Source organism: Hylobates moloch, unplaced genomic scaffold (assembly GCF_009828535.3).
Source record: "Hylobates moloch isolate HMO894 unplaced genomic scaffold, HMol_V3 SCAFFOLD_26, whole genome shotgun sequence".
Taxonomy (NCBI): Eukaryota; Metazoa; Chordata; class Mammalia; order Primates; family Hylobatidae; genus Hylobates; species Hylobates moloch.
The window spans coordinates 434,630-459,768 of NW_026652301.1; the positions used below are offsets into that span (position 1 = coordinate 434,630).

The window sequence follows — 25,139 nt, forward strand, 5'->3', positions numbered from 1 at the left end:
AGTATAATTGAAAAAAAAAAAGAAAGATGCAAAGTGTTGTTCCTGGATATGTCTGTGAGGGTGTTGCCATTTGAGTCAGTGGACTGGAGAGGCAGACCCACCCTCTATCTGGGTGGGCACCATCAAATCAGCTTTCTCCATCTTTCTCCCATGCTGGATACTTCCTGCCCTCGAACATCAGACCAAAGTTCTTCAGCTTTTGGACTCTTGTTACATCAGTGATTTTCCAGGGACTCTCAGACCTTTGGCCACAGACTGAAGGCTGTACTGTAGGCTTCCTTACTTTTGAGGTTTTGGGACTTGGATTGGCTTCCTTGTTCCTCAGACGGCCTGTTGTGGCACTTCACCTTGTGATCGCGTGAGTCAATACTCCTTAATAAACTCCCTTCATACATACATCTAGCCTATTAGTTCTGTCCCTCTACAGAACACTGACTAATACAAAAATGCTTTCACAGTCTTAGAAGGCAGTGTGTATGTTTGCATTACACAATATATTCTATAATGTTGCTACAAGTAAACACACTCTTTGCAATCAACACATACTTGGATGTTTTTTCATTTTTGCCCAAGTGTTGTTTTTTGCCTAATGATTCCTATTCACTGACAGGAGAAACCACTATCCTGTGGTTTCTCAACCACTAGCCACCCAGACCTGGATCAGACAGAAAAAATAAACAAAGGTGGAGAAGCACTTGCCATGCTTCTTCCTCCTCAAACATCTGGGAATTTTTTTTTTTTTTTGAAATGGAGACTCACTCTGTCTTCCAGGCTGGAGTGCAGTGGCATGATCTCGGCTCACTGCAACATCTGCCTCACATCTGGGAAATTTCATAAGGGGTAAGAGCACTTCAAGACCACCTAGAATTTTCACCATGAATAAGCTCTACAGTATCGGTCAAGCCACTCAGCTTTTCTGAGTCTCATTTCCTCATATGCAGAATTGGAGGTAAGATGACTATAACCAAGTATCTAATGTCATGGTGCAAATACAGTCTGTGCTCTAAGTTCTGCCCTTGGTAAGTTAGATATACTTACCAAGTTATGTTAATTGACCGTACATTCACGGGAAGGAGTAGAGATAATGTTGGCAGAACTTACAGTGGAAGTAATACATTCGCTGTGCCTTAAAGGACGGCTATACTCAACTCAGTTGTGATAAAAGGAATACACATTTACAGTGGGAAACAGTATAGTCATGAGAATGACAGGTAGAATCAGCTTGGTGTGTATGTGTGTGCTTAGGGGGCTCTGACCATGACAGTAGCTGCGGCTCTCCTTAGAGCATCCTTACAATTTGTTGCAGAGCTTGTGGGTGAAAATTCACAGTTGAAGCCAAGTTCTATTCACTGAATGTGTTTAACAATTTCAAGATGTTGTTAATTGACTTCCTCATAAAAATGATGAAAAGCCCAAAAAATTCTAAGATGACATACTACTACACCTACATTCATTCCCTTCTTTAAATTATATATAATAGGCATATATTTTATATATTATGTATATACAAGTAATACATGTAATAAATATATGTAATAATATATGTAATTTATTATATAAGGTAATACATATATCACAAAGCTCTCATTGCCAGTATTAAGTAATTCAGCTATAAGAAATTATTTATTCTAAAATGTTATCTCTGATTTTCCTCCTCAAAAAAGGAGGAAAAAAAGAGAAAGTCTGGGATTCAATCACAGTAATACAGTTTAGATCCCAATTCTCCATAAGCTTTGGTATGAAGACCAACCTGAAATGTAACTTAGGGCAAGTTTATACCTGTCATTTTTCTATTCTAGTCAGTTCAAAGGCAGCCTTCCTTACTAAGGCAAATAACTCATGCATAAACACGTGATTTACCCAGATCATCTCTGACATCCCACAAGAGATTACATGGGAAAGCCTGCCCCACAACCCTAGTCCCATCTCTTCGAGAGGTAGCTACCGCCTAGTCACCGGCCTTTATTGACTAAGGGAAAAGTCACTATGCAGGACATGCTAGGTTGGCGGCACCTCTGCACATACGTTATCACCTGTGGCGGTCTCCGATGAATAGGACTTAGTAGATGCGTACTTTGATATATAACATTTTATTGCACAACGTTATGCTGATGGATGTGGTTCTGGTTTTGTTTTAGCATGAATCATCTTTGTGAATGTTTCCCCTATTTACCTTACATAATATTAACCAAAACATATTTTTCGGCCAGGCACAGTGGCTCACGCCTGTAATGCCAGCACTTTGGGAGGCCAAGGCAGGTGGATCACAAGGTCAGAAGTTCAAGGCCAGCCTGGCCAAGATGGTGAAACCCTGTCTCTACTAAAAACTACAAAAATTAGCCCAGTATGGTGGCACGCACCTGTAATCCCAGCTACTTGGGAGGCTGAGGCGGGAGAATCGCTTGAACCCAGGAGGTGGAGGTTGTAGTGAGCTGAGATCGCGTTACTGCACTCCAGCCTGGGTGACAGAGTGAAACTCCGTCTCAAAACGAAACAAAACAAAACAAAACGCCATATTTTTCAGCTGCAAGCAATTTGACTAGGTTGTAAAAAGTTAGAATTGATCACCAACATACAAAGGAGGAAATGTGTCATCTATCAATTGACTTTTTTGTCAGGTCCAGGTGCTGCCCTAGTTCCTGCCAGCTCAAGTGTGTATAATTTACACAACACAAATTGTATCGCCCAGCATCTGCAGTGGTACCCGTGGCCGCACTCCAGGATACATGTCTTGCTCAGCTTTCTAGCGAATCTCATCGTAAGGGTCTCCTTTTTCTCCTGAAGTATTAATATTATGAACATTAGTGAGCAAAACTCAGGTGAAAAAATGCAGATTTCTATCTGTGTGCATATGCATGGAAAGATGAAACTGCCTTCTGCCAAAACCACTTCCAGAAACTCATCCCCACCTTCCTTGGATCCTTTTTTACTCTGATTGGAAACTGCCATTTAATTTTCTTAGTTATCTGGCTTTCAGGTTCCAAATAAGTCCCTCTCCCTGGGAACAGTGACCTTCTCAGCAGAGAGCTTGTTCCTTCTCTCTCGTCTGTTCCCACTGGCCTTCCTCACCTGGCCTTCACCAGAAGTGGGTATTTCTTTAGCTAAGACAGCCCACTGCCTGCTTTCTGTGGGTGAATCCTCCCCTGGTGAGAAAGGGCAGTGATCTGAGAATAAAAGGAAATTGTTAGAGCACTATGAGAGAAGACAACAAATCCCTGGCGAGGCAAGTAGGCTGCAAAGGAATGACTGTTTGAAGCACACTGTGTAAAAACCGGGAAAGACCCTGATATGGTTTGGCTGTGTCCCCATTAAATCTCATCTTGAATAGTAACTCCCACAGTTCCCACGTGTCATGGGAGAGACCCAGTGGGAGGTAAATAAATCATGGGGGCGGGTCTTTCTCGTGCTGTTCTCGTGATAGTGAATACGTCTCGCGAGATCTGATGGTTTTAAAAAGACAGAGTTCCCCTGTACAAGCTCTCTCTCTTTGCTTGCTGGCATCCACTTAAGATGTGACTTGATCCTCCTTGCCTTCCACCGTAATTGTGAGGCCTCCCCAGCTATGTGGAACCCTACATCCATTAAACCTCTTTCTTTTGTAAATTGCCCAGTCTCGGGTATGTCTTTATCAGTAGCGTGAAAATGGACTAACACAGACCACTAGCGAAGAATTAACATTGGAATAATTAATATCCACTACAATGCAAAAATATTTCAGCAACACAGGCTTCTAAAATGTTTTCCTACCTTTAATTTCTACCCTCTTCACCCAAGTTTTGTGTATTACACCATGATCTCACCCCATCTACATATTAACTTCAATTAATCAGGAAATAGAAGCTCAGCCCTCCCCCAGCTATCCTTGCTCCTTCCCCCACCTGATATTTTTATTCCAATGCAATACTTTCTAGAGTTTTCCAACACTGACTTCTACCAAAGCATGGTAATATTAAAATTAAGATTTGTTCCATAATGAATCACCTTTTCCTAAAATGAAAAACTAGGACTGTGTTTCTGTAGACAGTATACTGTAATGCTGAGAATGTAAGTAAATATGAAGAAAAGCACATTTAGACAAAATTAAATTTTCAGTTCTATAAAAGGAGAAGACAAAGAGTAGCTAAGATCTTCTGTGGGGAAAATAGAATAGCCTTTCCGGAAGTATGTAATTTATCATCTTGAAATAGATTGGGCAAGTTCCAACACAGCCACACATTCAGAATCATGTCCACATTCTGTGCGCTCACAATGAACAAGTCCATGCCCCAATTCCAAGCTCCTACAGCGTGGGTGCAGCAGTACAGGGACAGGTGCGCAGCTCCAGGACAGACGGTAGCAGAGGAGCTGTATTTGGGAATGCTCACTGCAATGTTTCTAAGTCATATTTTTATAATTGAATCAAAGTGATCTTATTCTGAAGACCCACAGGCTTGCTTTTTTATTTAAAAAACCTTTTTGTTTGTTTTTCTATCAACTACCTGACACTAGCTGTCAGACTTAATCATGTGTGATATCTGTTAGGGAAGAAAGAAAGACGTTTGTTATATGATGCAAAAGGTTGCACATTTTTGTCCTTATGTATCTAGAGGACTGGAAATCTAAAATATCACCCCAGTATTTTGGGTATGCAGGGGTTTGGGAAATGGCTCTGGGCGCAGAAAGTGTTACTTGGAGTACAGGAGTCCCCTATTGAGGAACAAATGCCTTTAAGAAAAACAAACAACCCCATTAAAAAGTGGGCAAAGGACATGAACAGACACTTCTCAAAAGAAGACATACATGTGGCCAACCAAACATATGAAAAAAAGCTCAACATCACTGATCATTAGAGAAATACAAATCAAAAACACAATGAGATACCATCTCACATCAGTCAGAATCGCGATTATTAAAAAGTCAAGAAACAACAGACACTGGTGAGGTTGGGGAGAAACAGGAATGCTTTTACACGGTTGGTGGGAATGTAAATTAGTTCAACCATTGTGGAAGACGGTGTGACGATTCCTCAGAGACCTATAACCAGAAATACTATTTGACCCAGTGATCCCTTTACTGGGTATACACCCAAAGGAATATAAGTCATTCTATTATAAAGATACCTGTACATGTATATTCATGGCAGCACTATTCACAATAGCAAAGACATGGAATCAACCCAAATGCCCATCAATGACAGACTGGATAAAGAAAATGTGGTACATATACACCATGGAATACTATGCAGCCATAAAAAGGAACAAGATCATGTCCTTTGCAGGGACATGGATGAAGCTGGAAGCCATTATCCTCAGCAAAGGAACACAGGCACAGAAAACCAACCACCACATGTTCTCACTTGTAAGTGGAGCTGAACAGTGAGAACATATGGACACAGGGAGGGGAACACACACACACACAGGGGCCTGTTGGGGGAGGGAGGGAGAGCATCAGGAAAAATAGCTAACGCATGTGGGGCTTAATACCTAAGTGATGGGTTGATAGGTGCAGCAAACCACCATGGCACACGTTTACCTATGTAACAAACCTGCATGTCCTGCACATGTACCCCAGAATTTTAAAAGAGAAAGAAAAGACAGGTGTCCTCATTCATTCAACAGGTATTTACTAAAGTCATGTGACAGGCACTGTCCTCGGTGCTGGGCATAACAGATGGGGGTTGGGGGGTTCTGACCCTCACAGACCTTACAGCCTGGGGAGGTTTGGAGATAGGAAAGCAGTGGGCAGATAGGGAAGCCCAGTGGAGGAATAACCAACTAAGGCTCAGGGCGGTCAGCAAAGGATTCCTAGGGAAGATGCTACCTGAGCTTCAATAAAAAAGATAAATAGGAATTAAGTGATAAAGGTGGGGATTGGCAAGAGAGAAACACATTCCAGGCAAAGTGAACAGTTCACTAGGCAGCTCCTACCCTACAGGCCCTCAAAGCAATCTCCTATGCTCCAGATCTCTGAGGATTATGATATTTCTCCATACAAATGGATAGAGTAAAAACAGACTTGGCTTGCATGGTGAGAGACTGTAATATATATTTCAGTAAAATCTCCAGATTGAAAATCAGTACGTCTGAGAACAGGAGCCTCAATGGAACATGAACAGGCCTAGGCTCTTTTCCTGAACTATAATCGTTTAAACACACATCCAGATCCAGGGCACGCAGCACAGGCCTTGGCAGCAGGAGGGCAAATAAGAGATTAGCATTTAGCCAAACGCAACATATGTTTCCGATAGATTCAGTGTAATTTGTCTATTTACAGTGACTGTCTCTTTTTCCCAGAGGAAAAATCAGTGGGCTCTGTCCATGTTTGTTTCTAAACATTTTAAACACAAAATGTTCCCGACTCTGCTTTGCTTGAGGTCCTTTCTTAATGACAACACTGGCATCAGTCACAGATTCACAACCGTGGGTGCAGGTAAAAACGCCCTTTCTGGACAGAGATGAAAGAGCATGATTGCTGGTTTGCTTAATCCCTTTTGCTGCTAATTAAATCAGTACCCAGACATCATCCTCGGATTCCTTGCATCTGGTTTGAACAAAGGTAAGAAGTCATCGTTTGAAACCTTTCCCAGCCACATGCAGTGTGGGCCTCACTCACTCGGCCTCATCAGGGGCAGCCCCTCAGTTGGCAGCCACGGTAAACATGCGGTCAACACCAGCCACTTCTGTTTCGGCACTTGCCCTCTAAGTTGTCGGAGCAGTGAGCTGGAGGGCTCCCCTCGGCTTTAGTGACTCCCTCGTCCCCATGTACATATAAAGTCTCCAAAGGTTCAGGAAAAACTGCACAAACCCAGATGTTCTGATCATTCTATTCCCAGCCATCACCTCACCACAGGAAAGCCCAGTCACAACATTCTTCTTATTTCTATGGGCTAAAATGGTGATTGACATCAGCATTGATTGACCATAAAGGTCACCTGGCTGAGCAGAAAAGTTTGCCAACAGTCTGCTTAGCATTGTTACATTCTCATACAGTTATATCTGTATGCATAGAGATATACATTATATGTATATATGCATAGAGATTTGCATGAAAAGGTATTTAAAATGCTAATGTTCCCTTTTTAGTAAATAAAGCAGTATCTGTGAGTGGCTGGATTTAAACGAATTTTCTACCTTGTTTTTTCTAGTTCAAGATTTGAATTTTTTGCTTTATAATTTTTTGTGATGTCCAAATTGCTTTTATATTGGCAACGTTTCCTTTTATTATCAGTAAAAACTATACATAAATGTGTATGTATATATATATGTGTGTGTATACAACTATATTATACATACTCTTTAAAGTAAATCCAGCTGGCTAGTCTGTCCCGAGGCTACATATCAGGGATGAGGGATGCTAAAAATCCACGACAATAACCGTTTGTTGCTCAAAACGTCCAGGAGCAGGAGCGAGCCTGGCTACCGGGTCCACAAGGACTGGCTGAGCCTTCCTCTGCCCCTACTGACACCACCTCCAAACAAGAGCAGGAAGTCCTGAGCCATTAGCTTCACAAGGGTGAGTTTTGGAATGGCATAGATGCCATTTAAAGCCCATTCTGAATGATATGGGGAGTTTCAAAGGCAGAGCCTAGGGGTTCTGACGCTTTGCTCTACCCTCCAGCCAAGGAATCCCATGAGAGTTGCCAATAGAAAGACCACAGATGATACAATGGGAAAATCTTCTCTGGCTTCTAAATGCAGCTCTGTTGAAGGCCTCATCCGAGTTGGGACAACGGGAATCATGGTGAGGGCAGGTATCAGTGTAGAGTCCACGACATCAGTCATACCACAACCACACTTCAGAAACTGCTCATCTCTTTCCATCATTTTTCCCTTCTTGTTCCTCTGTAATCCCATATGTCAACCTGGAGGCTGCACTTCCAGTTGCCCATTGAGACACTTAAAGACCTCCATCCATTCCTGCAACTTTTGGTGCTGTTTTCTAACTCATCTGGGAAGCATTTTATGTTGCTCTTCAGAATCATAATGAGGCCATTATTGCCAAGCATTTATTTTCTTTAAAATAGTGAAGTGTGGGCTTTCTTAGATTGGTTGTCCTAACCCAGATGCTTGGGCCAGGCTGGAGCAAGCATGCTTTTTGGTTAGTTTGTTCTCCGTAGATGAAATGTGCTGGTTTGTCTTGGACTCTGGCCGATTCTGTTTCTTTAGTGTCAGAAGGGTGGCTATGGCCTACACATGCAAAGAAAATAAATTCTTCAAGACTGGGTGTAGCATGATAGTTAAGAGCAGACGCTGGTCCAGGCTGCTGGCACTCAAATGCTGGCTCCACCGTGGGCTGCTATGAAGCTCTGGGAAGCTACTCAACTTCTCTGTGTCTCATGTGCCTCTCCATACAATTGGAATAATAATAGTACCTATATCACAGAATTGACTAAAGAATAATTTTCAAAAAGTGAAAACACTACACTCATAGAAATATAAAGTGGGTAGGCATCAAATATTTATTTAGCTCATTAACCAGGGAACCAGCAAGGTGAGAATTAGTATATATCATAGAGTGGGTATATATCCCCAGCACACACACATATACCACATAGAACAGTATCTGGCACATAATAAGCAATAAGCACTGTATAACTATATATATATGTAACTATATAACTATAGTTATACACTATATAACACCATTATTATGTTGTAACTAAAATAAAATTGCTCTTTGTCCCGTCTGCATCTGATATGGTTTGGCTCTGTGTCCCCACCCAAATCTCACTTTGAATTGTAATAATCCCCAGGTGTCAAGCGCAGGACGAGGTGGAGGTTATTGAATCATGGGGGTGGTTTTCCCCATGCTGTTCTCATGACAGTGAGTGAGTTCTCACGAGATCTGATGGTTTTATAAGGTGCTTCCCCTTTTGCTCAGCACTCATTCTCTCTCCTGCTGCCCTGTAAAAAGGCACCTTCCACCATGACTGTAGTTTCCTGAGGCCTCCCCAGCCTTGCAGAACGGTGAGTCAATTAAATCTCTTTCCTTTAAAAATGACCCAGTCTCGAGCTTGTCCTTATAGGAGTGTGCGAACAGACTAATACAGCATCCATCAAAAGAGGCATTTTTTTCTCAAGGTAAACTGCCTGGAATAAATTCGAAATGTGGCAAAAGGAGTTTCCAAATGTCTATTAATATTGCCTTTTTCAACTAGACGACATAAATATACTATTTTCTACTTCATTGGGATGATTAATTCTTATACTCAAAGAAAGAGGTTTATGCAGCTTATGAAGGAGATGAATTTTTAAATTTTTACATTCAGCTCTATGGCTACAATGGTTAATTTTAGGCGTCAACTTGATTGGAATGAGGGATGCCTGGATGACTTGGTGAAGCACTGCTTCCTGTGTGACCTTGAGGGTGTTTTCAGAGGAGACTGGCATGTAAGTGGGTGAACTGACTGGGGAAGATCCACCCTCAACAAGAGCAGGCACCGCCCACTCATCCAGAGCCTGAACAGAACAAAAAGGAGGAGGAAAGGCAACTTGTCTCTCTTGCAGAGCCAGGACACCCTTCTGCTCCTGCCCTTGGACATGAGGACTCCAGGTTCTTTGGCCTTTGGACTCTAGGACTTGTACCAGTGGGCCCTAGGGCTCTAGGGTCTTTGGCCTCAAACTGAAAGTAACAGCATTAACTTCCTTGGTTCTTGGGCCTTCTGACTTGGACTGAGCCACACTACTGGTCCCCCTTGGTTATCCAGCTCGAAGAGAGCCTATGGAAACTTTGCAGCCTCCTTAAATGTGTGAGCCAATTCCTGTAATCAATTTCTTGTCATATGTCTCTCTCTCTCTGTGTATAAGAAACAGAGTTTGAAAGTTTCTCAAAACTTTCAAACCTATTAGAATAGTGTAATCATTTTTTTTTTTTTTTTTTTTTTTTTGAGACGGAGTCTCGCTCTGTCACCAGGCTGGAGTGCAATGATGTGATCTCGGCTCACTGCAACCTCCACCTCCCAGGTTCAAGTGATTCTCCTGCCAAGGCCTCCTGAGTAGCTGGGACTACAGGCGCACGTCACCACACCCAGCTAATTTTTGTATTCTCAGTAGAGACAGGGTTTCACCATGTTAGCCAGGATGGTCTCGATCTCTTAACCTCATGATCTGCCCACCTCGGCCTCCCAAAGTGCTGGGATTACTGGCATGAGCCACCACGCCCAGCCTTAATCATGTTTTTTATAACTGAAAATAAGCCTTTGTGCTTGGTTCAAATTTGGGGGAAAAACATTGAATTTTTTTTTAACAACCAAGAATGCATAGAGTAACTATACCATGGTCAGGGCAGAACAAGACTCTGCTGTCTTCCTTGACTGTCTAAACTCACCAAAGCTAAGTGTTAAAGCCTGAACATCTTCCAGGTATCTCCTAACAAGTAAAATATTTTGTTTGCTCTGTTTCTCATACATGTGACTTACTTCTTAAAAAGATTCTCTCAACAGGTATGACAAGTTAGTTTCATATGGCCCTAACATGTTTTTCTGTGTCTGGTCAGGGCCAATCATTCCATTCCAGATATGCAAATTTGCTGACAAAAAAATTTGGCTTCCTACACTTAGGTTATAGGGGGTCACTCTGCCAATCTCTTTAACCCATGGCAAATTTCAAAGCAAAAGCTCTGTCCAGTGGGAGATTGTAGAAAAGACTCAATTCATCTGCACTGAATGAACCCACTGATGAGTATTTATCCAGAAATCACTTCATGTTTTCCAATCAATCTTCTGTGCCAGTGAACATGAAATACAGATAATTTACCCAGAACAGGCTCTCTGTGTTGGAGATAAAGCTGGAGCCCCTGAAACTATTCATTAGAACAGTAAAAAATGTAATACTCTCTTTGGGTCAAAACAACTATTTTCCTCACAGTATTTGTATTACTTCCACTTTTTAAAAAGAATTTTAATGGACCATCCGTGACAGACTCCAAGAGAACCTCCCAGTTCTCCCCACCTCCTGGTATTCATGTCCTTGTGTAAGGAATAAGGAGGCCAAATTACAAACAACCACGCAACGAGGGGAAATTTTAACTGGGCCAAAGGTGACAGGGAGTGACTGGGTTTCAAACATCTTATGTCAGGCCTGAAAATGAATGCTGAGGCAGCAACTATATTACACAAATTTATAACAGCAAGGAACCTTGGGCAGCCCCTGGCCAACATTCAGCAGGCAACTGAGGCCCACAATCCACCAGCCCACGTTGACTTGAATCCTATAACAACCACTTGAGTTTGCTAGCAGCTCCTTCCCCAGTCAAGCTTTGACTCACCCACAGCCCCAGCTGACACTTTGACTGTAGCCTTGTGAAGCAGAAGACTCTGTTAAGTTATGCCAGACTCCTGGCCCACAGGAACCTGGAGATAAGTATGTGTTGCAATGAATAAGGTGTTGCTTTAAGCTGCTAAGTGCCTTCTCATATTGTCATATTGCTACAGATAACTAAAACATCATCCTAAAAGATAGCAGGTCAGAGGTCGACAAGCTAAGACATTATGGCTTCCACTGATATCCAAGTGGACTGTGCATGTCAGATGGACCTATTGCTGAAGCATAGCCTCCCAGCACATAGTGGGACTCACCAGCCTGCCTCACTCAGGAGAGCCCATGCCTGGCTGGTCACTCACTTCCTTCTGGAGATCACCAATCCGACACTTCACCTTTGAAAGGCTGCTACCCTCTGAAGGCAACTATCCAAAGTCTTTTCAGTGTAAAACTACCTGCATGCCCCATGGCACATGGTTAGGCTTCCAGATTGTCACTGCTGAAAGGGACTTTGACAACTGTTTTTACAATTCTCAAACTATAGTTTCTTGTGCATCATATTTATTGCACCATACACTGAGCTAAGCATGGTGGATGCAGAAATGAATGGTATATGTTTCCTGACCTTGACAGGCTCAAAGTCAAATGGGAAAGAGGACTATTTTAAAGTAGCATAAAACTTTTTAAATATTGGGAAAGATATGAATTAGAACACTCATACATTGTTAGTGGGAGTGTAGCATCATACAGACACTTTGGAAAATTGGCAGCTGCTTATAAAGTTAAATATGTTTCTACTCTATGACCCAGGGATTACACAGTTAAGTATTTACCCAACAGAAATGAAAGCATATGTCCTCAAAAATATTTTTGTACATTCTTGTACATAGATGAAGAATATTCATAGTGGCCTTATTCACAATAGCCCCAAACTGGAAACCATCCAAATGCCCAAAAATAGGACAATGAATAAATAAACTGTGATATATTCATGAAATGGAACAATGCTCAGCAATAAAAATCAATGAACCACTGATGTGGTGGATTATCTTTACATATCACAACACGGATGAATCTCAAAAATATTATTTTGAGTAAAAGACATGAAAGAGAAAAAAGAATACATACTCTAGAGTTCAATTTCTACGAAGTTCAAGAACAAGCAGACCTATGAGGCTGCAGAGAAACAGAAACACATATACACTGTTGGTGGGAATGTAAATTAGTTCAGGTAGTTCCAAACTGTGGAACAAGTTTGGAGATTTCTCAAAGAACTTAAAACAGAACTACCACTCGACCCAGCAAAACACATTACTGGTTATATACCCGAAGGAACACAGATCATTATACCAAAAAAGACACATGCACTCTTATGTTAATCACCATGATATTCACAATAGCAAAGATATGGAATCAACCTAGGTGCCCATCAGTGGTGGATTGGATCAAGACTATGTGGTACCATCTCACACCAGTTAGAATGGCTATCATTAAAAAGTCAGGAAACAACAGGTGCTGGAGAGGATGTGGAGAAATAGGAACACTTTTACACTTGGTGGGACTGTAAACTAGTTCGACCATTGTGGAAATCAGTGTGGCGATTCCTCAGGGATCTAGACCTAGAAATAACATTTGACCAAGCCATCCCATTACTGGGTATATACCCAAAGGATTATAAATCATGCTGCTACAAAGACACATGCACACGTATGTTTATTGCAGCACTATTCACAATAGCAAAGACTTGGAACCAACCTAAATGTCCAACAATGACAGACTGGATTAAGAAAATGTGGCACATATATACCATGGAATACTATGCAGCCATAAAAAATGATGAGTTCATGTCCTTTGTAGGGACATGGATGAAGCTGGAAACCATCATTCTCAGCAAACTATCACAAAGACAAAAAAACCAAACACCACATGTTCTCACTCATAGGTGGGAATTGAACAATGAGAACACATGGACACAGGAAGGGGAACATCACACACCGGGGACTGTTGTGGGGTGGGGGGAGGGGGGAGGGATAGCATTAGGAGATATACCTAATGCTCAATGACGAGTTAATGGGTGCAGGAAATCAACATGGCACATGTATACATATGTAACAAACCTGCACGTTGTGCACATGTACCCTAAAACTTAAAGTATAATAATAAAATAAAATAAGACTATGTGGTACACATACACCATGGAATACTATGCAGCCATTAAAAAAAAAACCAATGAAACCATGTTCTTTGCAGCAAAGCTGGAGGCCATAATCCCAAGTGAATTAGCACAGGAACAGAAAACCAAATGCCACATGTTCTCACCTGTAAGTGGGAGCTAACCACTAAGCACACATGGATATAAACATGAGAACAATACACACTGCAACCCACTAGAGGGGCAGGAAAGGAGAGGAGCGTGGGTTGCAAAACTAGTACTATGCTCACTACTTGGGTCCAATATACCCATGTAACAATCCTACACACGTACCCCTGTATCTAAAATAAAAGCAAGAAAAAAATAAAATAAAATTCAACTGAGAGAAAAAATAAAATAAAATAAGAAATAAATTAATTGATTTAAATAAAGAATAGGCAGTCCTAATCCTGAGTGGCTGGGGCAGACAGGGAAGGGGAATGAGGTAACTTTCTGATCAGTGGACATGTTCTATATCTTGACTGGATCAACGGTTAAGCAGATGTGTGTATTATCAAAACTCATCAAACTGTACATGTAAGATATGTGCACATTACTGCAAATTTTATCTTAATAAGAAAAGAATATATTGAAAACAGGCGAGAACTGGGTTCCTACTGCATCTTTGAAATTCACTAACTGTAAGACCTGGGGCAAGTAACTTGTTCTCTTTAAGCCCCACTTTCCTTGCTTGTAACATAGGACAGGACAACAGCTTTACCTCCCAGGGCTGTTTTGAGGATTAAAGAGACAAAATGTGTAGAGTACTTATTTTAATGTCTAGCACACTGCATAATAAATGTTATTTTCATTCTTACTTTTAAAAAAATGACATGGAAGTACATAAACTGTGCTAAGTCATACAGAGATGAGGAAACAATTCTGCCTCAGTGACAAAGTGGGTCAGAGAAAGCTACCTAAAGGAGATGATGGTATAAACTAGTCCTTGAAATAGTATTTTACCAGGTGAACAAAAGGGTGGAGAGGATCCATCCATGAACCTTTTTAACCAAAGTTACTCTGAGCCTTCTAAATTAAGGAGCTTTCATGGGGCTCAACGTATCTGAAATGAATTAATTCAGCAAGTATTCATTAAGTATGTGCTCTATGCAGAACATTGTGCTAAGTGCTGTAAATGGGAGAAAAAAAAAACAAAACACAAAAATAAACCATAAATATCTGGATTATACTGGAAGTGTGGTTAACTTCAGCTGAATGGAAAACCTAGGCAAATTACAAATGTATTTGAACTTGCTAGGCCCATTTGCATTGGAGCATGGCTAGTGAGGTGTTTGAGGGAGATGACGTAGTTTTAGGTAGACAGAGCTGGGTCTGGAATTTGGTTCTGCAAATTACTTCACCTCTTATAGCCTCAATTTTCTTACCTGCAAAATGCCTAACAGAGTTATCTTTGTGATTAAATGAGACAACCTGTGTATTTTAACCAGACAAAACCAAAGTAAGTAACAGACACTTGAAAACATTAGCTCACTTTTGGGAAAGGCTACAGAAAAATCCAAAGACTTGAGTGAGAATAGTGCCCCTTAAGCTCAAACTGCAATCATATTGATTGGATCACTGCCATTTAAAAAACTAATCCTCTTAAAAATATATATTTTCAGAGTTTAAAGAGATCTATATTTTAAAATCACAAAACAATTCCACAGTAAGGACCAATATCTTCTGAGCTGGCCAAAAGTCCCCTAGTAGAACATAAGTGACATTGGCCTGGGCCAGTGGCCTTTGCTGTCTTATGTAACAGGAAATGGAGCCATTCAGAAGGGGATGTGGACTTTAGGGGCACCTGTCTCACTTACCATCTGCTTCCCATTCCCCCTATGATCAGTCAAAACATTTTCAAAATATTTTACCCAAATAAGACATTTGATAGACATTGCTTTCCTGAAATTTTAATCTGGGAAATGATGTTTGTTTATCTACAGGAATCTTCAGGTGCCTAGACCACATTCAAATTTAGGGTTGCAAAATTTCATTTCTGGCAATAATTACATAGGCATGTTCTTTATTTTATTTAATATCTATTTCCGGTGTTTTATTTAGCTCCCAGAACCACACAGAGTATGTCATCACCGCAACAGAGTGGTTTGTAAACCCACTAAGTACTACTCACTAGGCTCGCCACAGACTAGGCCTGTTATAAGAAACCTCTTAAAATACACAGACGAGGGCCACACTGTATTTGCCTTCTCCAAGGGTAGGAATTAAGGCTAAGTGCAAGCATATGCCTACTGAGGAAATGGTCTGACACTTTTTAAACATATCAAATACTCCAGCAAAATAAAGCAGTACGTGGTTTAAATAATATTCTCACTTTGCTGGGATAACCACAGAGGGAGGGATGTGCAGATGGGAAAACTCCTCACCACCTTCCCTCGGGCTCTTTACTCCCTAGGTCCCTTCTACAGGCTGGACCCCATTTTCCTCAACAAAGTCAGCCGGTGGCCTCCACACTGTAGTGCTCATGGCCTGACCTCCTTCGTGCGCTTCTGACTTGAAACCCAAGCAGCTAAAACCAGCTTTTGCAATCTCTCTCAAATAGCTAGATCTTGTAAATAAAATAATGATTGGTATAAGACAACTACATATCATTCCCTTTTTCATGACATTTCTATACCGCAATAGCAGAGAAAGGATGGTTGGAAACCCCTTTTTGTCCACAAAAAATTGGAGGCCACATGTTTGTCCGGAGTGGGGGGGGGACAGAGTCTCACTCTGTCACCCAGGCTGGAGTGCATTGGTGAGATCTCGGCTCACTGCAATCTCTGCCTCCTGGGTTCAGTGAATCTCCTGCCTCAGCCTCCTGAGGAGCTGGGATTACAGGCACACGCCACCACGTCCAGCTAATTTTTGTATTTCTAGTAGAGATGGGGTTTCTCCATGTTGGCCAGGCTGGTCTTGAACTCCTTTACTTCAGGTGATCTGCCCACCTTGGCCTCCCGAAGTGCTGGGATTACAGGCGTGGGCCACTGCACTCGGCCCCCTTTGGCTTTTGAATTGACACATGATTAATGTACTGCTATTATAGTATTTTAAGGGTAGTGAAAAGTTAAGTGCTCATTCTTATTCTTCAGAGACTTATTTGTTCTAGGTGGACCAAAGAAAATAATTCAGAAAAACTGCTTAGATACACATAGAAATATGACACAGCTCTTTTGCATCTTCCGTGGAAAAAGTAGCAACAATTTGTTATTTATTCAAACATACGACAGAAAAAAAAAAAAAAAAAGGCCCCCTTGGGCAAATTATGAAGCACAGCTAGGGAGAAAATGAAAAGTGCTTTAAAATTTTTAAATAGTAATTATCAAATAGTAATTAAACCAAAGTAGAACAGGAAACAAACCAATCTATCAACTTAGGGGATTTTCTGTCTCCCTAGTTACAAGGAATAGCACTTCCCACAGATGAAACTTAATGCAGGGTAGAATTCTGGCATTAAAATAATCAATAATTCATTTTCTCCTTAAGTATTAATCATAAGAGAAGGAAATTATGTAAATACATGCAGGTATGGAAATTTGCTTAATGAATATAAATTAATTACTGATGCCGTAAGAAATTTTCTAACATCATTTTTATGTATTCACTTAATAAAAGGCAATCTTTCTCTGCTTTTTAAAAACATTCTTCACAAGCTCTAAGAAATACATTTTATTCTATTTTAAATCTTACTAGTCTTTTTTTTTTAATCTATCAAAATATCAAGAAGAATCATTGTAATTTTACAATTTTGTTTTTGTTGGGTTTTTTTTTTTTTTTTTCATTTCAAAATGTTCTTGGTCATTGGGAAGAATGCAAGGCAGAGATGGTCATGCACAAAGAAAAGTTTTCATTAATAAATACCAGAGGCTACAGCACGGTGAGGACACACACCAAGCTGTGCGATCACCACCCACCAGGGTGACCACTGAAGGGGAAGACACAATGAACGCAGCAGAAGAGTGGGCACCCAGGTGTCCAGCTGCTGGGGCTCCACAGATGAAGGACTCAGTAGGTGAGGGGCAGGCCCAAAATGCCAAAGAGCATTACAGTTGACCTTAAGCAACACAGGTTCAAACTGGGCGGGCCCACTTATATGCAGATTTTTTTCAAAATACAGTCAGCCTTCCATATCCAAAGGTTCCATCTGCAACCAGACACGGATTGAAAATACAATATTCTTGGGGTGTGAAACTTGTGGATGCAGAGGGCTGACTTTTTGTATCCACAGGTCCCTCAGAGTTCACTGTGGGACTTAAGTATGCCTGGATTCTGGTATCTGCAGGTGGGCCTGGAACCAATCCCCTGCAGATACCGAGAGCCAACTGTACTGGCTTCCTTCTGATGCTAACCACTAGGATATGACCAATAGCTAAAGAATTTAGCATTCAGAGCACCTATTGGCATTCTTGCACATACAAAAGAGGTGCATTCTAGCAAATATAGCCTGAAAACTGAACGTGTAAATCAAACCCCATTTTTTTTTTTTTTTTTTTTTTTTTTTTGAGACGCTGTCACTCAGGCTGGAGTGCAGTGGCGCGATCTCAGCTCACTGCAGGCTCTGCCCCCCCGGGTTCACGCCATTCTCCTGCCTCGGCCTCCCGAGTAGCTGGGACTATAGGCGCCCACCACCACGCCCGGCTAATTTTTTGTATTTTTAGTAGAGACGGGGTTTCACCGCGTTAGCCAGGATGGTCTCGATCTCCTGACCTCACGATCCGCCCACCTCGGCCTCCCAAAGTGCTGGGATTACAGGCATGAGCCACCGTGCCAGGCCAAATCAAACCCAATTTTCCCACGGACAATCCTTTTGAAACAGGGTTTGGATTCACATGGGGCTGAGGGCCTGGGAGAAACCTGGCTCCAGTGGTTCCAGCATGAGCACCAGAAGCAGCATCTCTAGCAGTGCAGCCCCAGATGCAAGCTCCAAGTTTCCATCCCAGGATCCTAGAGGTTGCCTGATCTCTGGGAACGTACCTTCCTTTGGGTTCCTTCTGCAACTATTCCTTTTGTTCCTCTTGCCCTCTCAATACCATTGTACCAAACCTCTTGTATTAGATACCCTCTGTTTGCAATAGCCAATGAGCTTCTGTTTCCTGATTGGAGTCCGACTCAGACAACATTCCCTTCAATACCTAGCAAAGTGAGTTTTGCCCAAAATAGGGAAGTAGGGAGGTAGCATGGTACTATGAAAAAAGCTCTAAATTTGGAATTAGAACTAAGTTGAAACCTCCACCCTAACACTTACTGGCCACACGACCTTTGGCAAGTTACCCCTTTTTACCTTCTCTGTACAATGGAAGCAATAGTACTAGCCACCTACCAGGGAAATTGGCTGAAGGCTTCTAGTTCTGGTTCTCAGCCTTATCTGTACCATAGCATCATCTAGGAAACTTCTTCAGAAATACCACATTTGGGATCCTCCAAATGTGGGAGGAGAAGCTGACATCAGAGAAGCTGATAATCCATTTCTGGTGGGATCCAAGCATTGGTAGTTGCAAAATCTTCCCAAGCGACTCTACCTCACAGTGTGATTTGAAAACCATAGGTGTAGCAGCATCAACGCCACCTCTTAGAAAGGCGGACTCTCGGGACTCACCTCAGCCCTATGAAATCATGTCAAAGGATGAAATTACAACAGATTTATTTTAAAGATCGAATAAGCTTTCATTTTTGATTCTAGAATCAGGCAAAACCTCATTCCACGTAAAACAAGATAGGTGTTCCAAGGAGCTGAGCAGAGGAGGTTGGCTTTAGAGACAGAAAAGGATGAAAGAAAGCAGAGACAGAAAACAAAAAAGTGAACTGGTGGTTTCAAAGTTACTTTCCTCAGAGGTTAAAGGAGAGGGGCCTTCCTGATTATGCTGACTGAGGTTGATTGGAATCTACTCTTTTTTAGGAAAACTGGCCTGTTTCAAACTTCGGTTTGCATACATGGCACTTAGCACAAGTGACTCCATTCTGGTTTGATCTATTCTGCTGGGGCCGAGTGCAAGAGGCTAATCCAAAACAATGGCCTCCCATAAACTTTGTTTTACTGAATCCACATTTTGCCAGATTCCAGGTGATTCCTCTGCACATTAAAGTTTGAGGAGTGTTTGGTCTAAAATATAGTAGGTACTCAATAAACAATAGTTGAATCCAAATATTAGCCAGTTAAATAGATAATGAAATTGAATATGGGGCAGCTGCATATGGGGGCACATACCTGTGCAGGACCCTTCAGGGGACCTGCTGGGGGCCTGCTGGACCCTTTATTTTGGAGCCTTACACTGCAGTCACACTCTCCTGGATGCCTATGCCCTCACATGCAGTTCAGCAGCTTCTAACTGGTCTCCCACCTCTACCCTTCTTCCTCTGTAATTCTTCACTCTCCACACAGCAAAGTGATCACTTAAAAAAAAAAAATTCTGTAGAGACAGGGGTGACAAGTGTCTCATTATGTTGCCCAGGCTGGTCTCGAATTCCTGGTCTCAAGTGATCTTCTTGCCTTGGGGTCCCAAAGTGCTGTGATTACACCCTCGAGCCACCATGCCCAGCCCAAAGTGATCATTTTAAAGGTGAAGGAGAGCCTTGACACTGACAGTGATGTCTATGGACCAGCAGCAACAGCAACAGCATCCCAGGAAAATGTTAGAAATGCAGAATCTCAGGCCCCACCAGGCCTCCTGAATCGTGGTCTTCAGCTGAAGTCCCTATAGGTGATCGGAATACACCTGTTTGGATACTCTAAAGGCTTTCTGTTATCTTAGGAGGAAACCTCACATTCCTAGCTGATCTAGCCCCACTTCCTCTCTGACCTCATGTCCTGGCACTGCCCCCACACTCACCATCACCTGCACACACTGACCTTCCTTCTGCTCCTTGAGCCCACCCTGCCCTTTCCAACCTGGGGCCTTAGAACTAGCTGCTCCCTCTTACCCCACCCCCAGGCCTTCACCTGGCTGGCTCTTCACCCATATGGCCCCTCCTAAGAGTGGCCTGGCCTGGCCACCTATTTAATGAGTCACCTTCCTTCACTCTATCCCTAGTTGCTCTCTATCATATGATACTGATTTAATCTCTTCAAGGCATTTGTGAACATCTGAAAAGATCTTATTCATATGTTTACTTACTACCTTCCCCATCAAAGAATGTAAGTTCCATAAGAAGAGAGACCTTGGCCAGGCACAGTGGCTCATGCCAGCCAAGGTGGGCACATTGCTTGAGCTCAGGAGTTCAAGACCAGCCTGAGCAACACGGCAAAACCCCGTCTCTACAAAAAATACAAAATTTAGCTGGGCATGGTGGCACGTGCCTATAGTCCCAGCTACTTGGGGGACCGAGGTGGGAGGATTGCTTGAGCCCAGAGAGGTCAAGGTCGAGGCTGCAGTGAGCTGTTTGCACTACTGCACTCCAGCCTGGGTGATAAAGTGAGACCCTGTCTCGAAAAAAGGAAAAAAAAAAAAAAAGAGGGACCTTGTATGTCTTGTTCTCTGCTGTACCTCAGAACCCACAGAAGTGCTTTGTACTCGGTAGGCATTTAATAAATATTTGTTGAATACATATCTTCATATTTTTCCACTACAATTCCCAATGCAACAATGAGTTCAATGCTAATTGTTAGAGTCTTTCCTTCCCACCCCTTGGGATTCCAAGTGAAAGAACTTCAGCTACAGGATATTCCTGGCCTGACATCTCTCCCATCTCCTTTTAGTAACCTGTCTGATAGATGAACTTTTGGAGAAAGCAACAAAACGTTTCTGGTTTTTAGAACAAACCTATCTCCTTGATTCTGACACTCTTTGCTACTAGGTTCTCTGCATGGAGTAGGCTTTGTCCCAGGAAGAGGTAGGGATATGGATTTAGGGGGGTAAGTTCAACTTAGAGGAGAGTTAGGGAGTCTTTGAGATGCAAATCAAAAGCCATTTTTTTGGTCACGAATTACTTGTCTTCAATGGTCCAAAACTGCTCCAAAATTCAGGAGATAACTAAAGGGGTATTATGTATTAAGCCACCTAAAATGCTAACACACATCACAGTATATACATCACGTGTACTGATAATACCTATCAGTACACATGGTATCATTTGAGAACTATAAGTCTTCCTCAAATATCCATGGAATGATCTAGAATTCTGTTCTATGCCCTCATGAGTTATCAGCTGAGGAAAATGATCCTGATTCCTGTGGTTTTCCATTACCACTTCTAAAGAGAATTGCTAATATTTTCTTGTAATCCAGTCCCCCAGATTTAAGTGTCTTCAAAGCTTGGCTCTGTTGAGCATCTGTTTCACCTGAAAATGTTCTGCTTTCTCACCCACCTTGGGGGAAACACCTTGGCTCCCCAGGAGGTCACCTGTGTACTCCTGGGCCATCCAACCCCTCCCCAGTCCGGATACTTGGTGGACCCAATGTCCCATCTTTTTGCAGGGCCTCTGTGTTTCCAGTGGCATCTTAAAATAGTAACAAGTCTCAAAGAGCGGCAGATTTATCCTAGGAACAATTAGAAAATGTTCATCAAGTTCAAAAATCTCTAATTTCCTTCAGAGCTAGATGTAACTTAGAGATTTTCTAATCCAATCCCTGTACCCAAGAATCCAATGCTCAGAGAAGTTCAGTGATTGGCCCAAGGTGACTCAGCGAAAAGGTGGCCATGCCTGAATGCTGGAATCAGTTCAAGATGGACCATCTCAATCATGAATTTCAATAAAGGAATTAGGTAGTTGTGTCAAACACTGCCAGATGCCAAGTAGGTCCGATGAAATTTGTGTTTGTTTGGGTTTTTGTGAGATGGAGTTAACACACGCAAATGTGAGCCAGACATAAGAAAAAATGATGAAACACTGCCAAGTCATTACAGTACCAATAACAACTATAGCTAAGAAAAGTAACTCATGACTCAGAATAAATAATTTCCATACACATTAAATTAGCATTGGCTTTTGGCGAGAACATCTTTGAGCACACGTAGCTGCAGGGCTTAACTGAGAGTGCTGTCAAGCAGATGCTCTCCCAACCCTCCCGTGTGGGTTTGGGCTGCTTTTCCTCTTCCACAAAACATGATGAACTCTGATTGTTCAAATTAAAGAAAAAACGAAACTCCCCAAAATTCTGCCTTCAGTCACACCACCTAGACCTGTAAATCAGCACTGCTCATTTTAGTAAATTATTGGCCAGACAACAAAAAAGGTGGTTTCTTTGAGTCCTCACTGAACATAATTGTGTGCCATCATTAGAGGAAAACACATACCCATCTTTAAATTAACCAAAGTTTCTAACATCCCTTTTTTAAAATAGCCATAAAATTGAAAAGGAAAAATATTTTCCAAGGAAAGCTGATAGCTCTGAACTTCCTACCCCACACACTTCCATATTTTTACACAAACGTCAATACTTAGGATTCAGAAATGAATCAACCAGGCCTCATCTTGGAAAACACTAAAGCCCCCCACAAGTCACGGAGGCTGGCCAGTATTCCTGGAGTGCCAGGGACGCCTGGCTCGGTACACACAGGGTGCCCATTTTGCAACATGACAAATGACAGATTGGAGACTCAGAAAATGATGGCATTTGAGCTCTTCAAGACAAAACCACTTGAAGGATAAGTCATTAAACCTTTACAAGCCAAGACAAGAGGTGACCAGGGACTAATATTCAATACCAGGGGACCAGGGACATGTTTGATTAAGATACAGACTCTCTGAGAAAGCTTACTAGGCTATTGCCTTTCTCCCAACTGGAAAATAGACTGCTGACCACCTTCTAAGTCAGTCATCCCTCAGTATCCAAGGGGTACCAGTTCCAGGAACCCCGCAGATACCAAAATCTAAGGATGCTCAAGTCCCTGATATTATATGGCATAGTATTTGCATATAACATACACACATCCTCCGGTATACCTTAAATAATCTCTAGATTACTTATAGTACTAAATACAATATAAATGCTATGTATTAATAAAATTACACTGTAATTTTTTATTTGTATTATTTTTATTGTTATATTATTATTTTTTATTGTGTTTTTCTGAATATTTTTGATCATTGGTTGACCGAATCCACAGATACAGAAACTGAGGATCCAGAGGGCTTAGTATATTGCACAGGGATCATAACATGTTTTATATTCCTATTTAATTCAATAAAAAGTTTTCAAGTTTCTTAGGATAAAATGTAGAGTTGGTAGCAACATATTGCCTTAAAGATTGACTATTTATTTGTATACTTTGGGCACTGCATATTAATAGGTCATGCTAAATGGCTGTTTTCTATTAGCAAACTGTGGAAGAAATTTATCTTTAAAAGTGTAGATGTCATGATAGCAGGGTCTGTATTTTTCTCATTTAAAAATCCCCCCACATAGCATAGTGCCTAGCTTATTGTATGCCCTCAGTAACTGTTTTTTGCTTGCTTTCTTGTTTTTTTGAAACAAGGTCTCTCTCTATTGCCCAGGCTGGAGTGCAGTGGCGCAATCTCGGTTCACCTCTTTCTCACAGGCTCAAGCAATCCTCCCACCTTGGCCTCCTGAGTAGCTGGGACTACAGGCATGCACCACCATGCGTGGCTACTTTTTCTATTTTTTGTATGGACAGGGTTTCGTCATATTGTCCAGGCTGGTCTTGAACTCCCAAGCTCAGGCAATCTGCCCACCTTGGCCTCCCAAAGTGCTGGGATTACAAGCATGAGCCACTGTGCCCAGCATCAGTAACTGTTTAATAAACCAAGGACTAAATGAATGAGTGGCTTCCTTATTGGAAATAATGCTGCTTTGGTAAAGAGAATGCTTCCTCAGAAATGATTTACTTTCACCTAGAAAAATCTAATGGTTACCTACTGGTATCTAAGGGTTTTCCTGTAAGAAGTAACTAAATGGTAATAAATTGTTTTATTTTTAAAATGTGGTCAAGGAATTAAGATTATTTTGACATTGGATGTTATTTATCTTTGTTTAAATGTATTCAAGGTTAAAATGAAATGAACCTTATAACTTTCTGTGACTTTTTCTCCTGGGTATATTAGTGCTATTCTTTTGAAGTCTTTAAAAGCTGTTAAACAATGTAAAACCATGGAGACAATAGATGGAAAAAATTACATATCTAAGACAGACTCTTACCTATATTGTTTCAATAACAGCATCAATTTATGAACAAAAAACAAGATGGGGAAAAGGTCAACACAGCAACTACCTCTCTCAAAATCAACCATTTCACAGAACGCTCATATTGATAAGAAAAACACTTCATTCTTAAACTGTCACGGTTTATGCCAGCCCTTAAGACTGTGCTTAGATCTTGAGAAATGTTTTTCCCTTTAACCTTTTTGATGAAATGGGTGGTTTTAAAGGCATGTTTTTCAAAAATAATATTGAGATTCATGCATGTTGAATTTTAATCGCTCTGCTTCTCTGAGCTGGAGATCTAGACAATGAACAACGCTGTGAAGTTTATAGGTGGGCAGTTGGAAAGGTGACACTATTTCCAGCAAAACTAGAACATCTATAACCTGCTTGTCCTCCACCTAAATTTCCCAGACCACAAGGTATCCTTTTCATCTTGAACATATACTTTTTCTCCCTGGAACTTTCTGGTTCTCCTCATTTAAAGCCAAGGCTAAGTTTTCTTTCTATAGGTTCCACAGTTCGGGTTCGTTTTTTGGTTTTTGTTTTTTCAGATAGGGTCTCTCTCTTTCACCCAGGCTAGAGTGCAGTGGCACGATCTCAGGTCACTGCAAGC

At 41.5% G+C, this 25,139-nt stretch overlaps 1 protein-coding gene across 11 annotated transcripts in view; it reads right to left on the reverse strand.

The window, feature by feature from the left end:
- LOC116463124 (uronyl 2-sulfotransferase) overlaps positions 1–25,139 on the reverse strand; it is a 442,893-nt gene that overhangs the window by 330,726 nt on the left and 87,028 nt on the right. The window lies entirely within an intron of this gene.